At 39.1% G+C, this 20,630-nt stretch overlaps 1 protein-coding gene across 3 annotated transcripts in view; it reads left to right on the top strand.

Annotated features, from left to right (window-relative positions):
• Window positions 1-20,630, top strand: part of lingo2 (leucine rich repeat and Ig domain containing 2) — a 190,003-nt gene that overhangs the window by 57,628 nt on the left and 111,745 nt on the right. For all 3 annotated transcript variants that reach the window (XM_020083732.2, XM_069531880.1, XM_020083813.2), the window contains one exon: window positions 5,965-6,070. The gene's annotated coding sequence lies outside the window, so the exon portion shown is untranslated. The remainder of the gene's footprint in view (window positions 1-5,964; window positions 6,071-20,630) is intronic.

Below are 20,630 nucleotides of genomic sequence, written 5' to 3'. Positions count from 1 at the left end.
GACGGTACAACACGAAACATAAACCATAACCACTCCTGTACATACATGTCTCATCACTGTTGTAGGTTATTTAGTGCTGCAATGGCAGAGGGGATAAAGTTTAGTAGTCAGATTTATTTGGGTGGTCAGTTTTTAAGCCAGTGGCCAGCACTCATGGAACAGTCTGTCTCGCCAAGAAATCAAATTTTAGTCTATTTCATTGTGGATAAAAAATTTCGCTTTCTTCCTTCACTTTTTAATGCATTATTTAACCTTACTGGGCCAAATATTAGAGCAGTTATTCAAGTGTAACACAAAAGAAATTGGCAGTTAAAATGAAATATGATTGTACCGGACCAACAGAGTCAAATATTATTGGACTTGTTGAAAGGACAAAAAGCTAATGGCAAAATATGGAGGAAAAATAGAAAAAAAAAAATTGTATTAGAATAAAAAAAAATCATAAATGTGCCGGGTTGACTTTTTTGAGACGTCAGCTGTTATAAGATGTTATCCCTACCACGTTCATCCACGTGTTTGATCCCTTAACAGTGGCGTATGAGGGAAACACTGAGTTGAAGAAAGCAAAATCATATACGACAATAGAGAGACTATATAAAAAATGTGTCAGCAAAACATTTATACACACCCACCGGAGTCAGCTGTACAGTCAGTCAACAGTTCACATGTTCACATTGTTTACTTCAGCAGGACTGAAATGTTTCTGGTGAGCTGGATTGCTTTGTAAACCCTCTCATCTTCCTGCAGTTAAACAACCTCATGTGGATGGGGCTCATGGAAATTGAGACATCCAGCACAATGCAGCGCTATATTTCCATAAGTCTTTCTTTCTTCCAATCTGCTTCCATGAAATCCTTTTTGATCGTGTGCAATCCCTCCTCAGTACCTGGCTGCTGACCATTTTCTACTCACAAATGTCCATTTGGCACAAAGAATGCAGCAGACATGATTCTGCTTAACATTTCCAAGCTGGACAAATTGGGCTAAGATACCAGCTGTTAAGCATGGGAAGGCTAATCAGTTTAGTAGAATGCTGAGGATTATGCAGCCAAAGAAGAGTTGTCGCTCTAAACACAATATACCGCAGAGGACAGCACATCTGCTGTTGGTTTCTTTATCTGAGCTATTTCCTCTTGTTCATTCCGGGAGCTCGTCTTAGCCTTGTTATTTGCCTGCTGCTGTTTACCACAGGCCTGTTGTGAAGTAGGTGTCCAATTAGCTGTGGATTTGGTGGCATGTGCTATCGCATCAAGTTTCCCAGAGTCGCACGTCATCTGCTCGTTTGGCAGGGTGTGAGGGCTTTAGGTCAGCAGTTTTAAATCACTGTGCTGAATGTACTGCATAAAACAAAAAATGCATGTCTGCATTTGATAAATGGAAGGAGACAGAGTTTTTGAGAAAGGGTTTCCATGAGAGACTTTATAGATAGTGAAAACAATACCGCTCCTGTCCAGAGAGGCATCACAAATCTCAGAAAATTAAATTATTACAGGTTGGGGTTTTAAAATTCTGGTGGAAGCATCAGTGCTGAGTGACAAGTCATAATCAGGCTATGCTTTAAAACGTGAACTGGATTATGAAGGGAATAGCATGATGTAGATTTAGGTTAATAGTCATATTGTAATTGTTCATGTCAACATAGTGATTGTTTCACCTGTTCACCAAAGAACTGGGAGTAACATATCATCAGTTAAAGAAAATCAAAGAATAAATCCGATCTTTATCTGGTTCAAATTCGTGATGCTCACCTCTTGAGTTCAGCTTTTAACACTGTACTTGGACCTTGTGGTGAGATGATGATGAGGGGCTGCTTTGGTCTTCTTTCTGCAAATGGTTCATGAGTGGTGTCATAAAACCAGGTCCCAAGGTTGAGACACTGTGGGAGTGTGACTCAGGCTCCGTGTGCTAAAAGCAACGATGCAGTAAACCTTTGTTTAGGGGAGTTCTCAAGCAGCATTACATTGCTGAGCTCTCAGCATGGGGCCAAAGGCACAAGTGTTTACCTGTCCCTGTCCTTTTTATTATTTTCCAAAGGGGATTTTTTCCTTTTTTAAACTGTCCCTGTCTCTTGCACAGCTCAAAGTATTGACTATGTTTCTTTTATTTCTAAATGTTTATATACTTGTTTTGGTTCCTGCTGTTAATTTGGTCTGGCAGGTGTATTTACCTTCATCTCCTCTTTGCTGTCGCTTTACATTCGAAGCACTGACATCTTCCTGATGCCGTTTCCTTTCATGTTTCATGAGAGTCGAGTGCGTACACCGTAGATCTGCTTGCACTAACTCTGACCCAAAAGTTGCTGCAATTTCTTGTGACATTTTATTGACCTTTTGAACCAATAATCTCCACGTTTCTGCGCTCTTTTTTTATTCACTTTTCCTTTGTGTCTAAAAAAGATTTTAAAAAAAGAAAAAGGATGTAAGAGAGCTTAATTTGCTTTTTGTCTATTCTGTTTTATTCTCTTTGAAGAGAGATGGATGAAAAGGAGAAAATTATGGGAAGGGGGGGTGTAGCTTTCATAAAGCAACTCCAGGCAATATGGATTGGAGGCTGGCAGCGTCTCTATATGCACCTGAGTTACTCCGTTGAATCCAGTTCCAGAATATGTATTATTTCCAACAACTCCCCTATAACAGTCAGTCTAGAATAGTATTTTCTTCCATTTGTTATTTTAAATTGTTTCACTGAAATGCATAATGATCATAATCTAAAGTAATTTACCATAAAAGATTTTGCAACACTGAGTTTTTATGGAAGAATACTGAATATTAAAGGCCTTAAATTTACAGATGATCTTTGAGATGTCGGATATGTTCATCTATGATCCACACACACAAAATAACATCAAAACATTGTACTAAAGCTCTTAGTTTTGACCATTATAGTCACTTAATGGCTCCACATTTCAGACACTGCAGAGAACAAAACATTATATTCAACAAATCAATATCACACTCTGTAATTTTAAATTGATCACTATGTGGCTCACTAATGCAGTCCAACAGTTAACATTTTGAGGGGGACCTCCATATATTTGAGAATAAAACATTGGCACAGTTGTGAGTGAACAGAATTAATTGGAAATCTGATATGGTTATAGTAAATTTATAGTATAAAACAGCAGGATTAAGTTTTACGACTTCTAAAAGTGCACCCACAAAAGGACAATATGACCAAAGCTAATGTGAGACTTAAATCAATTCAGTCTATGCCAGAACATAATTGGAGGCTAGAAGTTATTGTAACTTGTGCTCATTATTGTGCATGTAATTTAATTGAGCTTTGGATCAATGCAGCCAGTCCTAAAAGCTTCCTTTGGCATGTTTGTGTCATCAGTTTGAATCGAATGCTCCAACTTCAAGTTTCCCTTTGTGTCGTTCTACATAATAAAAGCTCTGCCTCGGGTGTGGGCTGACTAACACGGTTGTAGATGACTCCAGCCTTGTCTTCAGTCTGGCTCAGACATCAGACCACAAAACCCAGCGAATTGAAATGTGAAATAATTCATGGAAGAGGATGTAAAGTTGGGTCATAAATGCAAGGGGGGTTGTGGTGGATGCATTACGCAGCCTGGAGGGGATTTAGAAATTGAAAGGGTTTCACTGCATTCGAAAAAACTGTGAAACTACTAACGAGACATACATGCAACACATGAAAAATGAAATCAAATGAACTACTTTAAAGCAACGATATCTTTTTAACCTAATTCAAAAGTAGGATATTTGCGCTTTCTGTTATTTACGTAACAAGGACAAAAAGACAGTGAATAAGCAGTAAAGTGAGTTGAGCCTTGTTGACAGAGTGGCCTTTTGTTCCTGCCGAGGACAGTTTCTAGATTGAATTGATCTGACTTTAGAGCCTAACCATTTATCTTGGTCAGTCATATCTGATCTGTGGCTGTCAAGTGAAGACAGAAGTAGAGGGTCCCTCAGAGAAATACTGTTTGGAGACCCAGTGAAGGGTCCACTTTACCCCGCTCTGCCATAGCTTTTTATTTACTGTGTTGTTTCTCCACAGGGATGAGATATGGTGTGTTGGTTAATGTATTATTGAATATACAGAAAAACTATTTAGCAAATATTCTTATAAACACTTAATCTTTCGTCATTTTCCAAAAAGATGCTAAATATTTCCTCTTTTCATGTCATATTTGATTTTACTTTTAATATTATAAGGTTTTTTTATGGTTAGTCAGACAATCCAACTAATGGTGAAATGACTTTGGACTTTTTACCATTTTCTGACGCACAATATACCAAGACAATAATTATCCGTTTTATTGCTAATGAAAAAATTAAAAAGTAGCACTGATTTGTGACTATATCTCAATGCAGTATGATAATAAAGAAAACTTATTCCCTGAAATAATCTAAAAAAATTATGACATATTTATTCGAAAATGTAGTAATAAAGTTTAAACTAAACCAGATTAAATGCAGCAGCACAAGTCTACAAGATAAAATGTCAGGAAAAAATGCTTCATCACTTTCCTGCAGGACCAACACACTGCTGCTGGTCCTGCAGTCGTATTTTCCACGGAGATTTCCACTTTAGTTCACCTCTCTCCAAGGACCCCCTCAAAAGAGAAATAAATTATCGGGAAAAAAAAGAAAAATGTAAAGGTTTTATTGGCAGTGGCGGCTCGGCACTGTCACTCCAATTTAGGAGGCTGTGAACTGATCCTTTTGACCGTGTCTCCCGTTACCTGGGCCATTTCTAAGCCACAGATGATAATCCTCAAGGGGCCCTCATTAAGTCTTTGCTCCAATTAAGCCACGCTCATTTTGCTGCAGCACAATTGCTCTGCACCGCAGCGCACAAATCCTCCAACAGTGGATTAGGCTGATCAGTGGGTGGGATGAAAATAGCTGCATTGGTAAGTCAGTGGAAGAGGTGAGCATTTCTTAGGTGTCAGCAGCCACCGCTCACACGTCTTAGTGGTGTGCATCAAACGGTGTGAGTTCAAGGAAAATGTATCAGATGTGAAATTATATAAATTTTGTTGCTGCAGTAGATACGGCCTATTTAAGTGACTCAAATGTGGCTTAGCAAGTGGAATCAGTGAGCAAGTTGATACCACTGAACTTTAGTGAATAACTTCCATCTGGTATTAAGACTTTACAGTTTTATAACTTTAAGAATTGTGTAAAAGTATGAATGAGAAGAGGTGGATAACTTGTCAAACAGTTGTGATATTTACTACAGTAAATACAATTGATTGAACTTACTGTTTCTGCTGACAGCTGAGTGCATGCTCATGGAAACCTTCCTGATTAAGATCTGTCACCTATAAATCATTTTCTTCCAGGGGGCAGCTGTGAGTCATCCTCTGACCAGAACGTCAGTCTGCATGCCGACGTGTCTTTGGGCAAGATACTAACCCTGAAATTGCCTCTTCTCATAGAAAATATAAATACAGACACTTTCCATTTAAGTATTCTCTACATCATGCTTTTGCTATAAGATGCAATTTGATTGATCACTAAACGTTAGCCTTCTTTTAATGAGCAGGTAATGGTCTTACACACAAAAACAGCCCATCACTTTAAGGTATTGCATTGACTTGGTAATTCTCACACTACAGCCACAGTTGGCACGAGCTGCTCATGTGCATTTTAACAATGTGTCAGTCAGACACCAAGCTGCATTCATTGTCCGTCTGCAAATGCTGCTCACCTGTCTCCTCCACCTGAGATGGAGGTGTAATGAGCCGTCCTCTGGCAGCTGTTTAAGCAGAAAAATGATCAGGTTGACCAGGCGGGGAGGGAGATACTGTGCATATGTCATGTGCATCTTTTCTTGCCGTTACCCTGGTTTGGTTTACCTAATGTTCCTTCTTGGACTGACATTTCTTCAAGGATGTTTATCCTGGATCGCTGGGCATTTGTGGTGGCTGAGTCGGTTAAAGTTGTGAGCTCACTCTCCATGTCCGTTCTTATTTGTGTTTCTTTTGTTTTCTCTCAGACCCTGGAGTAAGTGACCTGTGAAGGGAGTCACACGGGGATTTTTCTAAAGGACTTCTCGGCTTCTGTACGAGTGTGTGGCTGTCTGACATCGGGAAGCCCAGCAGGTATGTCAAGATAAATGCATTTCTTCCTGTAATTGTGGGTGTTGTTTTATTTTTATTTCAGTTCTTGCATCTGGTTTGGAAGTAAGATTTGGATAAAAAGGTCAGTTTTGAATAAAAAAAAAAAGACAAAACTAAATAAATGTGTCCAATTGTATCTAGGTTTAAATCCAAAACACCCACATACGCACTGATCTGAGCACCTACACACACACACCAATTGTGTAGAATTTGTCAAACAGGACTCATCACACGGTATTTAAAAGCTCTTACAAACAGAACATATTTTAAATGAGGCAGAAAAGCAATACAAACAGTGTATGAGTCATGTATTATAAAATGAATTTTTAGCAAGTAAACCTGATTTCACTGCCAACTGCTACTGACAGCGAAAACCCAATTACCCAGAGTTTATAATGAATCACAGATTCAGCATTGTTCCGCATAGAACTGATCACATGAGCACATTAATGTTAAATAGTTAAAATTAAATGTATTAGATGCTAAGGGCACTGTGGACAAATGGATGTTACATGTCAGGTTTCTCTTTAACGATCGAACTCTGCACTGACATGTTCCTTGTTTCTGGAAAAATCACTGCAGCAAGTGGAAAGAAAGAAAATGCTTTGGTTGTGCTGCTTTCAGAAAATATATCTGTATAAAATTTTATAAATATATATGTGTGGTCAGGGTATGTGTTGTTGTCACGTGTTTGTAGCTGCGATCAAAACATGACATTAGAAGCATTACTTTTTGGAAGAGTTTGTCTTCTTTGAATCTAAAACAGTAATAATATTTTGTCAAGAAAAAAGGGACAGAAAGAGAAGAAAACTGTTTATTTCAATGTGGATTACCGACGCTTACGGGTGTCAAAGTGACATTTTCTTCCCAAAGGGCAGAGATGACACAGGGTGACTTGGAGGATGTCACACACATCCAGACAACATCATCAAATGCCTGCATTCAAATGCCAACCCTGCATGTTTCTGGTCATATTTAATGGGTCTGGTTAAGTTTTCCAGCATCAGTCCTTCATGTCACTTTCTATGCCTCCGTGCCAGTGGCAGCCATTTTGTGGTTTGGTTGTCTGTCCTTCCTTAGGAGCCACTTATGGAATTTCTTCAGATTTTTTTCAAAGGTTTACTTGGACACAAACATGGACTGATTCGATTTTGGTACAAGGTCAAAGTTGCATTGACGTCGCAGAACGCCCAGAGGTAATGTCATTATATCAAGGATAAAATGATTCAATGTGGTGGTTAAAGGTGAAAAGCCAAAGGTCTAGATCCTCAAAAAACTTGTTTTTTAACCTTGTGAACACAATATCTCAGATCACATATCTCTTGAGGGAATTTCTACACATTTTGCATAAACATTCTCTGTGACTTATAAATGAACTGATTAGAAGTTGATGGTGATACATGTCAATGTAATGATTAGTTTCATTCCATCAAAAAAGACAGATGATGCCTCATGCTCACCACGTATATTAAAATCTGGACGAACATGGATTGCAATTGAAGCAGGTGGGGGGGTGTACGCCTGCAAGGCAGTTATTCTTGTTCAATAAATGCACCGAGGGAGTACGTGGTAAGGAAGACTGGGACTGGTTGGAAATTAATGTGATCACGTCAGGGAAGGGACTGTGCTGAACGACGTGTGAAAAGAAAATGTGTCTCCCTGAACCCCCTTGCTGCCGTGAGGCATAACACAATTAGACTTTAGATTGTTTTTTCCTCTCCCTCTGCCCATCTGATTTCTGCTCTTGCCAGGCTATTCTCTTTCATCTGCTTTATTCCTCTGTATTGTCATAATGTAGCAGACCCTGAGTGCTCTCACAGATCACTGGTACAGCTTATCAGTGAAGTGGTGCCGCTGCAAATTGGGTCCCTTAATTTAGTCTCTCTACATTCATTCTCAGGATTACACTTCCAGGGGAAAAGGGTGTAGTGGCAGAGAGGAAAGATAAACATACTCTAGGTAGGACAATCTGCAGTAGCACATGGAAATCTCATACAGAGTTTAAGAACTGTGAAATTTGTGCTTCTCCATTAAGGTTAATTTTACACAAGATCTGCTGTTAACACAACAAAAAAGCTCATTTAAAAATACAGTAGAACTTTAAATAACTTCCCATCGTTATGTACGTATTTAGGTTATGTGATTTACATGAAACACATTTTTATATCCATCAAAGAGCTTGTCTTTACTGAAATCTTTTTAAAATCACAAACCCTATGTTTACTTATATTTTAAACTTTAACGCCTTGTTCACCTCCAAATATTTCCAAAGGCTCCAAATGAATCGATATGTGCACTGGAGCGATGGTGATAAAACAAGAGGATATTCATGAGACTGATAGTAATACTGGTGAGTTATTATGTGTAGTCATTAAAAAGTAGTTCATTATACCGTCCTTGAAAGAAAAATGGCTACACATTGTGCATTCTCATTAAAATGCCTCCTATCCAATATGATAAACAGATTGTTAGATGATACAGTCAATTAAATATCCACTTGCAGGTTTTTGTACAACAACAAGGAATGAATGACATTAAAATCTATCAAGAGTATGGCTCTCCAACCTTGATGATGCTGCTGCCACTGCTATATAATGTACTGTTATATACTGTTACAGTATATAGGCAATGAGGATTTGAAGGACAAGTTAGGCCAGTGTGAGCTCTTAAAAAAGAAACATTATCAGACTATCATTTATCAGACACCAAAACTGAGAAATTAGTCTAAATGTTTCTGTTGCTTTATCATTGACTTTTTAAAAGATTGAAAATGCTGTGTACATGTGTAGACGTCTGTAAAGGATTGCCAGTCTGTACACTGCTTTACACTTATCTCAGTCTATATATTGAAACTGCTCTTCTGCGTTACACATTGTATTCGGTCGGACTTAGGAGTATTGTATTTACTACACTGCATTATAATACAAGACAAGTACTTGTGGTACCTCACATGTCGGTGCAAGGTGCAGTATTCTACATAAATACACTTGACTGTTCATTTTCACAACGAGCATCAAAGTAGAATGACCTAAAGTGGTTGCAGCTGTGAAGTGACTCCAGCAGAGTACTAAACTGGTGTGTCTGGTCATTTTGCAGGATTTAACGAGTGTTTACCTACTGACTGGTTGCTACATTATAGGATATGCTTCATTTTCTGACTTGTTGTAAGATCCTCATGTTTAATGTGCCGGTTTAAACTTTAAACTCGGAGCAGCTGCCTCCAAATATACATTTCTAAAAATGTTTTCAGGCATTACTCATGGATGTGAGAGTTGAAACAATATTCATCTGTGGCCACACTTTAAAGGAACAAACGGGATCATGATTAAGTCATTAAGGCCACATCTGCCAGCCTAATTCCTTTTTAATTTGCAGAGAACTCTGCTGTATATTGGCTGCAGTGGATGTGACATTTTAATTAAGCAAAGGCTGTAAAAAATGATTACCACGAGGTAGCAGAGGGCTACCCCTCATATCACTGTAGAGAATAGCAACCACTGGCTACCACTGCCAAACCAGCACACCCCAGAAATCACACCGACTGCTATCACCAGCAATCTGCGTCGCACATTAGACACAGAGACAGATAGAGCCAAGTGAAATTCGTTTGCCTCTGACGATAAATGTACAGCGCTGCTTTCCTATCAGAAACTAGTATTATGTTATGGAATACTTTTCAGCTGAGCTTATTACATCAGTATATTTAAATCTATTTAAAGACTTTTTTCCACGGTAAATCCCTCTTTATATTCTCTTTTTTTTTAAATACTGCCTTTGGCATAAACACTGGGAATGGAAATAGGACTCTCAGATTAATTTCACACAGAGGATGCCAACTTGAAATGCTAAAGCAAAGACAGAAGCCATGAATGCTGATGGTAAATACAGTATATATATGTTTAATATAATGATTTCCACTTAGCATGGATAATTCCTTAATTATTGCATGAGCAAACTGATCTTCATGTGGAGGCATGACAGATGTAGAATTACCAGAGATGTTATAACACGCGGACAAACCAATTTAAAGCTGAACATGGCTGCTCCTCCCCCTGAAAAACTTGAAATAGGTAGAACTGTGCTGCTTTCATTCCAACTCCTCTCCCCAAATGCCTGTCCTTGCTCTGTGTGTCTTTGCGGAGTGATTACGACTTCCTGTGAAAGTGAATGAAAGTCGTAGCTTAAATTGTCAGAATCAGGCCCACCAAATTAAAGAGTAATGCTGAGCTGTAGATCGGTTAAAAAGATTTAGAGGTCGTTAAAAACCAGTGTTTATCGACCATATTCTGCGAGGAAACTTTGAAAAATCAAGAATTCTAAATAGAGACAGATCATTTTGAACTTGAATACTTTTGTGTTTCATGACTTAAGGCATGACAGACACAGGAATATCTAAACCATATATTTCATCATATTAATCATCATGGACAATGTCTTTTGAGGATGAAATGATTTTCAAAACTCGTTTCATATTGACTGAAAATGAGGCCCCTCATCAGAGAGTTGCAAGTTTGAATTCCTTGGTTTGCTGGTAGGTGATGCACAAGCTGCTAAGGTGAAAGATTTCCACTCTCCCCACAGCATCTTGTGTCTGCAGTGAGGCTGTTGAATAATACAGGGGGGGGAGGAAGAGTGGGACTGTGCCGAGCTGCTCACCACCACATCTACTACTGTTCTGTAATTGTGTGACAGAAGTATTTTGAATCATTGCAACACATTTTAATGAACAAATCCTTCTCCTGATGTAATGTTTACAGTCAGCGTGTGTATCTACATAAACCCTGAAGCCTGAGAACTTTTAAGATCTTAAAGAAAACTAAAACATTTTTAATTTACTTGTTGGAGTTAAGTGAATGTGATTGTTCATGACAGTAGGGTTCATGAATATGTATGTGCAGCTGAGGAACTGCTCCGTGTATCCGTGTACTCCGCAGCTTTCACGCACACCACCATCTTAAGCACACGACTTGACATTATAATGACACATTATTATAATGTCATTGTAATGATACAAATTTTCTCCTGACATTAAACAAAACCTGAATGCATGCAATTATAACTGACTGGGGGATTTTAGGATTTTTCAAAACATGCTGCGCACATCCCTGTCAAAGCAGACTTTGACTGCTAAAGTGAGTGGGATGTGGCAGACAAACAAGAGGCTGAGGAGTGTCTGAAAGTGGCGATGTGTTAGCAGGGTTGTCTGTTCTGACTAATGTTGCAAAGCCGAAGCGGAGAGGAGCAGTCAGCGCTTTGGACAGCTCCACTCTACGTTACGTTCTCCTCAGGACTTTGGGCAGCTCCCCCAGGATCCGTCCACAGTTACAGTTCATCTACAGTGTATATCTGTGTATTTCCTCTCCTCTTCGTTTCTTTTCTTCACTTCACACATTTTCACCGTTCATCAGCATTTGCAGATGAACCAGAAATCCGAGTAATCCGCAGGCCCGGCTTACGAACTGAGATTAATGGGTCAGTGAGCTAACTTTGTGCTAAACTGGTTTAGCTGGCTTTTTGGACTCGTGAACTCACTTTCATGTGTGGTAACCATGGTAACCTATTATTGGACTGCTCCAGTGCCTGTAAAGTCCTGGCTGCCGGCCAATCGCTTGTCTGTCCAGTTCCCTCTCGAACATATGTTCTGAGTTTAAAATGGCTGCCCCCAGGCTGCACTGAACAAATAATATTGGACAGAAGCTTTTTTTCCCTTTCATTCACACAGAAACACACAATTGCAGATATTACTGAATTAAGAAATGCATATAAAGATAAACCAGTCACATTTTTCACCTGTCAAAACATATTAGATTATTATTTAACGTGATTTTGAGTCAAATATAAGTGGTGCTCAGAAAGAGACGTCGCTCCCCATGTCAGACCTGACACCATCGCAATAAAATGACACTTTATTATTATTATTATAGATTTTTCAAGCCCCTGCTATAGAAAGGGTCTCTAACAAAAGGAGACCAGCTGATGGATGTAATTTACCGCTGCAATTTAACTGCACCCAGACAAATAAAAATCAGGTATGCCAACAGTGACTGGTTCAATGTAAACCGATGCTTTCATATTTCATTACTGCAGTCTTGATGAGCATCGGGTCGACATCATGAATAGAAAATCTTTTTATAGCCTCTGTGTGACAGCACAATATTTCATCCTATGCTGAAGTGCCTCAGCTGGAGCTGTCCATGTCGCATGTGACAGCCTATTTATTACAAATTACATCCCTGCAATGTGAATGCAATCACAGCTTTATTGGAACATTCATGGAGTTGAAGGAGCACATAAGAGACACCGTCAGACTGGTGATCCTGGATAACCTGTGTTAAGTTTAATGAAGCTTTGTGTGACAGTTTCCTGCATTTATTTAGATTGTTGTTGCATTTCCTTTTCAATCTTAATCAACATAAGGAAACAAAATGTCACCTTTCTTATTTCAACGTAGAGCTATGTAGAATCGTGTAATGTAGGAAATGGCATAAGTGCAAAAGGTTTTACTTGTTTTTCATCCTGTCTGCAAATCAACTTGAGTTACGTCTTCTCACACAGTGAGAACACGACCTCGGAAATAGCTGAGTCATGCTGTGTCCAGTGTAGAAGGATTTAGTGGAATCTCCTTGCATTACATGGACATTTTCTCACCACAGTGCTTTGGGACAAAAGTTCAAAAAGGAAGATATGTATTTCCTGGTTTTTCAAAGCTTGGAAATACACACCCCAGGGGGAAAAGTTAGGAGGTTTGAAAAGTAAATGCATTTCAGATTTTCTCCAGTAGTTGCAAAGATTTTTAAAGGGAATGTAGCTTCAATGTTCTGCTTTTATTTGTGAGTAGAATTCGCTATCTTAATGCAATGCAGCAGTATTTCTCTGCCTCTGTGCTGGGGACAGCCGTGACCGGGGGCATTATTTTTGGGGGTTGTCTGTCTGTATGTCCATTGGCTCATCCCATTCTTGTGACCTCAATATCTCAGGAACCCCTTAAGGGAATTTCTCTGAAGTTTGAAATTATTCAATGTGGGTGTTAAAAGGTCAAGTTGACTGTGACACCTTAAAACATGTTTTGGGCATATCTCAAGAATTCATATGAACTATAATTTTACAGGTTGGTAGAGGTTCGCAAGAACAGGGTTGTTATTCTAGTGTTGGCTTTATTTGATTTCATTGATAAATAAAGGGTGTCTCAATGTTTTTTCTCCAACAAAAATGATTTTGATGTCAGTGATTTTATAGATCTCTTTAATCATGCAGATAAATAACCTTGTAGATTTCAAACTTGCCTCATATTTTCATCTGCAATGTTTTTCATTTTATTGTGAAACAAGAGAGAATCAGAAAAATGGAACTTATTTAGTAACAATCATTATAAATACAACATTATCATAATTACCATATATACCATATTATGTCCATTCATTTGTATGCATCTACTAGCTGTTTTGAAAAAAAAAATCAGGTTTATTTTAGAGTAAAATATAAACGTATATCAGCTAAATCCTAAAAGTGCTGGTAGTATAGTTAGAGATATTCTCACTGTTCCAGGATTGACTGGAAATGTCTGACATGTTTGTTTTTGTTGAATCGTCACCTCAACAACCTCTGTTCTGACATAGACGCCACACTGAACGATGACATGTTCGCTCATACATTGGCAGGAATGGTAGACAGTCAAGGTTGTCCTGCGTACTTGACTTTTTCACCTGCATGAGTCATCACTTTCAGCAAAGCTCATCTTCACCAAGTGACCCCCTGCTGTTTTCTTTTTATTCAAGGTATATGTAAGTACATATAGGGCTTAGGGTATAGAAATTTATTAATTATAAGTAAACTTGGCCTTCATCAAGATTCAAGAATCATTCAGATTCCAGAAGCATCCAGAGCTCTGAGCGAGTGCCTTCTTGTCTGTCTGCTTTAGGCTCGTCTAATGATGTTAAAGCAAACTGTGGATGTGGGAGTGAAGAGTCATGTCAAGCTGAGCTGTGCACCGGTCTAATATCGTCTCTTCACATTCATGTTTATGAATGCTGAAGATGGTGGACTGTAACACTTGAAGGTATAAAGCAACTACCAGAGCCAGCATCACCCTGTTCTCTTCATCTTCACTGCAGAAGCACATTTTCACACCTGCCAGGCTTTTTTCTTTCTTGGCTAAGTGTGATGCCGCACACATTTTTTCCTTCACTCTCCATTGTTGGTTCGCTCTGTGAATTTCAGATGATGCTCTTAACCTTGCCTTTTTCCTGGCAAAGTATGTGCATTAAGGGCCATATTACTTTGTGCTGGTGTGTGACTGGAGTACTTCAGAGACCTTCGGTAGCCTGCCTCTTGATTATAAGTATGTTTTTAAATCTCCTGTAATTGTCATGTCGGTTCATAACTCGACATGGTCTACATCGGTTTATTAATTGACATTGACATTTCCACTGGAGATTGAGCTGAAAATCAATAATTATAGCCTCCTGGCACATTTTTATTCAAAGAGTATCGTGGAAATGTTTATGTACAACACTGGTAAAGTGAGGTTGAGTGATTTACTGTGCTGGTGTTCGTTACTACTCATTGCTGCTGCACTAATTGCTAGTCTTCTAATTTTTACTGTTTAATATACTGAGGTTGGTTGTAGAGCAATCTGTGGATACGTTGAATAAAAAGTAATGCTAATGATGAAATAATCATGAGTTGCAGCCGGAGCATTGTGAATAAGCACCTGGGCAGACACTCCTCCTCGCTCTGATTGGTAGGTTAGAAATGGAGGCGAATTGCAACAAGGAGCGAAGTGGTTCCTTGATGGAATATAAAACAATTACTAAGTTTGTTTTTCGTACATTTCTGACTTGAATCCATTAAAAATGGCCTATGAATGCAAGGCATTAATTTGCATTTACCAGTTGGGTCTGAGGTTAGACCTTTTACATTTGTCAACGTAGATGTCTAAAATGCTGGTTTATCTGTGCAGCCATTTCAATAGTGTCTGCTGTCATGATTCCTGAGATGGCCCCTGTGACTCATTAAATATTTCCTCTTTGCAATTCCTTTGGCTGAAACACCTGTAGCGTGTGTGTGTGTGTTTCTGATGTTGCTTAGAAATCTCACATGCCGTAATACTGATTATCTGACAGCTGCTGATAATTAAACCAAACAGGACCCAGCTTTGGAGCAGTGTTTGTAAGGTCATTAAATGCCCTATAGAGATGTTTACATTATGTCATAGGCCTCCTGCGTATATGCATTAGTTAACTGTTAGCCGCTTAATATCTGTCAGTTTTAGCTCGTAGAGTACAGGCAGCAGGCCTCTATCCCCGGCTGTGGCCTTTTCACCGTGGGTTAATCAGGGCATTGCAGTAGACAAATGGAGAAGATGAGACGGCCTCCTTTGTTAAGAAAAAACATTCAATCTCTTCTTATGGTGACTCTTTTGAGTGCCGCTTTAGCGAGAGCTTATATCTTAAACTGTCTGCTCGATAACTCAATTCTACTCTTATCTCGGGCACAAGGAAGAGATTTAGAGTGAGGTGGGAGAGCTCTCGCTTTAATTTGCTATAGGAAGTATCCCACAGGCCAGACTGTAAAGAAATACAGCGGACCCTCCCATCAATGATGTCTTTGAAAGATTACCGTGGAGATGGGCATTAATAACACGGCACACATGACAATGGGTGGTTTATTGATAGGTGCTGCAGCGGCGTTCAGCACAAGGTGGTGGTGACAAATTGTCCACAGATAGACGACATGGTGAGCTTTTAAATGGAAGAGGTGAGTCTGTTTGTTACATTGATTTTCTTTATTCTTTTGCTATAAATACAAGCCTGCTCAGGTTTCAACAATTACTGGAATAGAGGAAAGTAGGGACATGAGTATACATTCTTCTTATTTACTGTTATATTATTATTAAATTTTGTGGACAATAGCCTAAAGATAATGTTGGTAATATGTATGGATTGCCAGTTATTTAGATTTAGGGTATTTTTGTGGTGAGGTAGATGGTTTGACTTCAACCACAGGTCCTGGATCCAATATTCCAGGCATCTTTGACATTGAAGCAGTCTAAGGGGGGTTGATGGTTACATTTAAGTAATGCTGCGAGATGTACGGTGCATAGTATCTTTTCTTTCTCTGCAGAATTTAATACTATACATTCTCCGAGCAGTGACTTTTACAAGCATAGTGAATCTCAAGTGATAGTGTTTATGTTTGGCCAGGGCAACCTTTTTATCTTGTGACACCTTGAAAATTAGGAAATGTGTTTTCATCACTTATTGCTGATGGCACTGAGCAGTTAACCCGACCAGTTTCAGATTTGTTGAAGAGGAAGTAAACAAGTATCTAAACAATACTCGAAAGTGCTGCAGTATTTTTTAGCAAACTGCTTTGTTGTGTTTCCTAATCATCTTAACGGAGATTATTCTCTTCACCCCTTCACTTCCTATGTTCCCATGAAGCCAAATGTTTTAGGCTGTCACAATGTCTGCATTCTGCATCTATTGTTGTAAAATTATGTTATATCATTTGATATAAAACAGTTAAATAACAATTCTGCAATAAGCTGAAACTCACTTGTCTGACATCTTTAAAGAGGCTGCCTTTGGATATTGATCCATCCAACAATGCATCACTTCAGCGACAGAACACATAAATGTGATTTGTCATTCTCCCCCCCCCCCCGACATGTTTACTCTCGTCCCCAGAAACTTGTTCTCCGATTTTCCTTAGTTCATCCTTCATTTGAAACTTTTCCCTACCTATCGCTATTCTCGATTTATTCCCCTATTTATTCATCTACCTCCTCGGTTTTCCTGTATTTATATGCCTGGAATTTATATGAGACACATTATTTGCATTAGGGGGACTGTGCAAAATAAAAAACGAATTCGATTTGCCGGCTGGTCTGGGTCACCCTTGTTTGTTCCCTGCCCTTTATTTCTTTGGCTCCCTATTTGACATTATTTGGCCAACTTGTTTGTTGTCATACCCAGTTTGTTCAACTTTGTGTTTGTCTGCTTTTATATTTCTCTTAATGTTTACACTGGGTAAAGATGTATTTGCTCTCTGCTGTTTGCTTCTGCTGTTGTAGTGAGGAGGTTTTTGCTGCTGCAGTTGTCAAGACTAAACCAGAGCGAGGGGCTGTGCAACATGTCCTCCTTCTATTACATCTTACTCCTTATGTTTTTTCAACCCATGTCTGTTTGTGGGTTTGTTTGTTTACTTGTCAGCAGGATTACACGAAAACAACCAAACCTATTTGCACAAAATTTAGTGAGGAGATGGGACGCTGGCCAAGGAAGAACACATTAAATATTTGTTTGGATCTGTTTAAAGGAGCAGATTTTTTCTCTTCTTAACAATAAGATATTGACATTGCTTTGCAATTTCTCAGGAAATAATGCATAGACATCAGATATATATGGTGATGACATGAATGAGTTTGTACAATTTGGTGAAGATTATTTTCTTGTCATTCTTCTATTATAACAGCTAGACAGATGTGGAGGATTAATTGGCCTTGGCTGTGGCATGTGCTCTGGTCGTATATATGGAACTCTGTATAAAAGCAATGAGGGTAATTATGTTGCTTATAGTAGACAGTCGTAGCTACGGCACATATTCAGTCAAACTCAATAGTTCTGTATTAATTAATGCTTTGAGCTTTCTGTAGGTGTTGAACTGCAATGAACATTAGGTAAGATAACCCTAACCCTAACCCACACACATTTTGCAGGTTGTATCAGTTACACAGACGCAGCCCTGTAGGAAACGTTAAGCCTTTAGTAATGTCATTCATTTATTGCAAGGCAGTGCTCGCTGTTATTTAGTTCCTGTTTATATCGTCCATTTGAAACCTGTTTATTCTTGAACCTTTAACATTTCACAATACTGTGAATAAATATCCATTACAATTTCCCTGAAACAAAAGTTGACATTTTCATATTGTTTTTCTTAATTTAACAAACAGCCAAAACCTTCAGACACTTAAAGTTTGCAGTGATACGAAACACAGGAAGCAGACAATCTAAACAATGCTCTACTTTATGTAAGGAGTTTAATAAATTATTTCATCAGGAGCTGTCTTTTTAGGCGTCTTTATTTTTAATAAAACTGTCTGAAGAACAGAAAGGTCATTTAATGTAAAGGTAGGATACTTGTTTACCTTTTGGGTATTTCATGGTTTTGACAGCTTTGTGAGACTCTACATGAATAAAATATTGCAGCTATTAAGTGACATATTCATTGTATTTATAGATATGTCAAATTAACATGTCAGTACATGTGCACTGTCCAAAAATATATGTTTTTATCTTAAACTTTAACAACTGAATGGAGTTATCCAATCTCAAACTGTATTAGAGACGTGTGCGTGCTCAGTGAGCTGTTCACGATGTCCCAGCCCCCTGTGGAGCCACAAAGGTTGAATGCATACTAACCAAAATGTTGGCGTGCAAGCAATAAAACCAGCGAGGGCTTATCCTCTGCTGAACCAACGAAGAGGTCATGTTTGTATGGCGGCGATGGGAGTAGGGGCGGGGGCGTCTCATTGCCATCACATAGAGACAGAAATGCCAAGCCTCTATGGTAATAAGAGAGAGCTCTGAGGTGGCAATGACCAGTCTGACATCCACCACGCTTCCTCAACCTTTGACTTTATGCAGACTTCCTATCGCTGTAATACAAATAGTGGAAATACAAATGTCAAGTGTTTCCGCATGACAATAGTTGTGATTTGGACCCTGGGGACAAACATTGCAGCGTTGTCTCTCACAACATTCCCTCTGATCTCTCGTTCCCTCTTTCGTCTTTCTCCTGACATTCTCTTCCCCTCCGTCTCTCTCTCTCTCTCTCTCTCTCTCACTGCCACCCATGTGTCTGTGCCGTGGCACACACGACCTGTCCACTTGTTTGCAGACAGTGTTGTGGTAATGTTGTGTGGCAGTTGCTGAGGACAATGGCCGCCGGGTGTTTTGTGATGTAATGATCCCTGCCATCGCCTCTCACCCCCCCCTCCATTCACTTAAGGGTAGAGAGGGATGCAAGGTAACAGCCCAAGTGCAAACACGCACGAGGAGCGGTGCTGGGGAGCAGTATGCTGTCGGAGCCAAGCTCGTGACTGGACAGGCTCAGACGTTTATTGTACAGGAGAATTAGCTGGTCAAGTACACCGGCTCTCTCCCTCTCTCAACTGCTGCCGCTAAGGTGCACTTGTGCAGAGAGCTCAACCCCCAGATGCTTCAGTGAAGCTGCTCAGTGTTGAGCTGTAAAAGTTGGAGGCTGCTGCGTTGAAGCTCTCATGTGTGAATGTGTTTAACCATAAGACTGTGAAGCAAGGCTGTACTGGAAAAGGGCACGCACGCTCCCCAAATGTTTTCTTGTTAATTAAATGTCACTTCGGCTTTTAAATGTTAAGCAGCGTGTCAGAAAAAAGGAAGTTAATAGAACAACATTTTTTGCATTGCTTTTGCCTGCAGAGTCTTTAAAAGTTTCCCCTCAGCAAACTGGCGCAACATTGTCCGACTAATTGAGATCCCAACAGTCTGATAGCATTCATGGACGTTCCATCTTGATCTTTGAAACGGTACAACTACTCTTAACAAATGGATTTTAACTCAGGTGGTATCAGACTTTTTTTTAAAGTTTATTTTTTATTTTCCAGCTCAGTCAGAATCTGGAAGCAGTAAAATGTGTATTTTTGTTCATTTTTATTCACTTTTTTGACCTGGGAGTGAAGCAAGGAACTTGGTCCATGTGTTTCCCACATCCATTTTTGCACAGAAACAATGAGTTGATTATTTGATTAAAATAATTGGCATCAACTTTGTTAATTGAAAGTCATTTTAAATAAAAAATACAAAAACAGGTTAACCTAACACTAGATTCAAAATAGTTTTTTTAAGTCTGCCTTGATAGCCAATTAACCCTTACTTTAAATATTTATTGAGATACTTTAGAGACAAAACAATTAATAATTGATGGAATGTAATGATAATGGTGAAAATAATAATGCATTGTGAAATGTAGACCCCAGTTGTAATTCGAGGTGTGTACAACAACTTCTGCTCCCCTCAGTCATGCTCATCTCAACCTACCCATCAATTATAATTCATTCAGAAGACATTGTGGTGACTCTATTTGAAGAGAAAAACACTCCACTAACATACCATGACCTGGAACAGCAGTGAACAATGTGAGAGCAGACCAGTGGGATGGGGTTAGAGGGTTGCATTTGACCTCAGGATCAGACACAAACAAACAAACTCAGTGTGAAACAGTCTCAGAAGCTGTGACTGGGTTGTTTTTTGCGGTCAAGGATTCTGCTGCGTCTCACTAACTTGCTGTTGCCTGGTAGCCTAATGCTGTCGATTCAAGTTGCATTTGGCTTTATTGTGTCTGTAATGCAGCATGTCTGCCATCATCTGCTGCACATTTAGCAGATTGTGAGGGTGGAAGAGTGCTCTGGGTTCTGACTGGCTGTTCTGAGCACAGCCACAGTGGCAACTCAACGAAACCTTTGCAAATACACAACTGGAATAACAAAAGCATATTTAAAAGC

This window comes from Paralichthys olivaceus, chromosome 9 (genome assembly GCF_024713975.1).
Source record: "Paralichthys olivaceus isolate ysfri-2021 chromosome 9, ASM2471397v2, whole genome shotgun sequence".
NCBI lineage: Eukaryota > Metazoa > Chordata > Actinopteri > Pleuronectiformes > Paralichthyidae > Paralichthys > Paralichthys olivaceus.
Note: the sequence above shows the minus strand (reverse complement) of the source record. Positions and strands in the feature narration are given on the sequence as shown.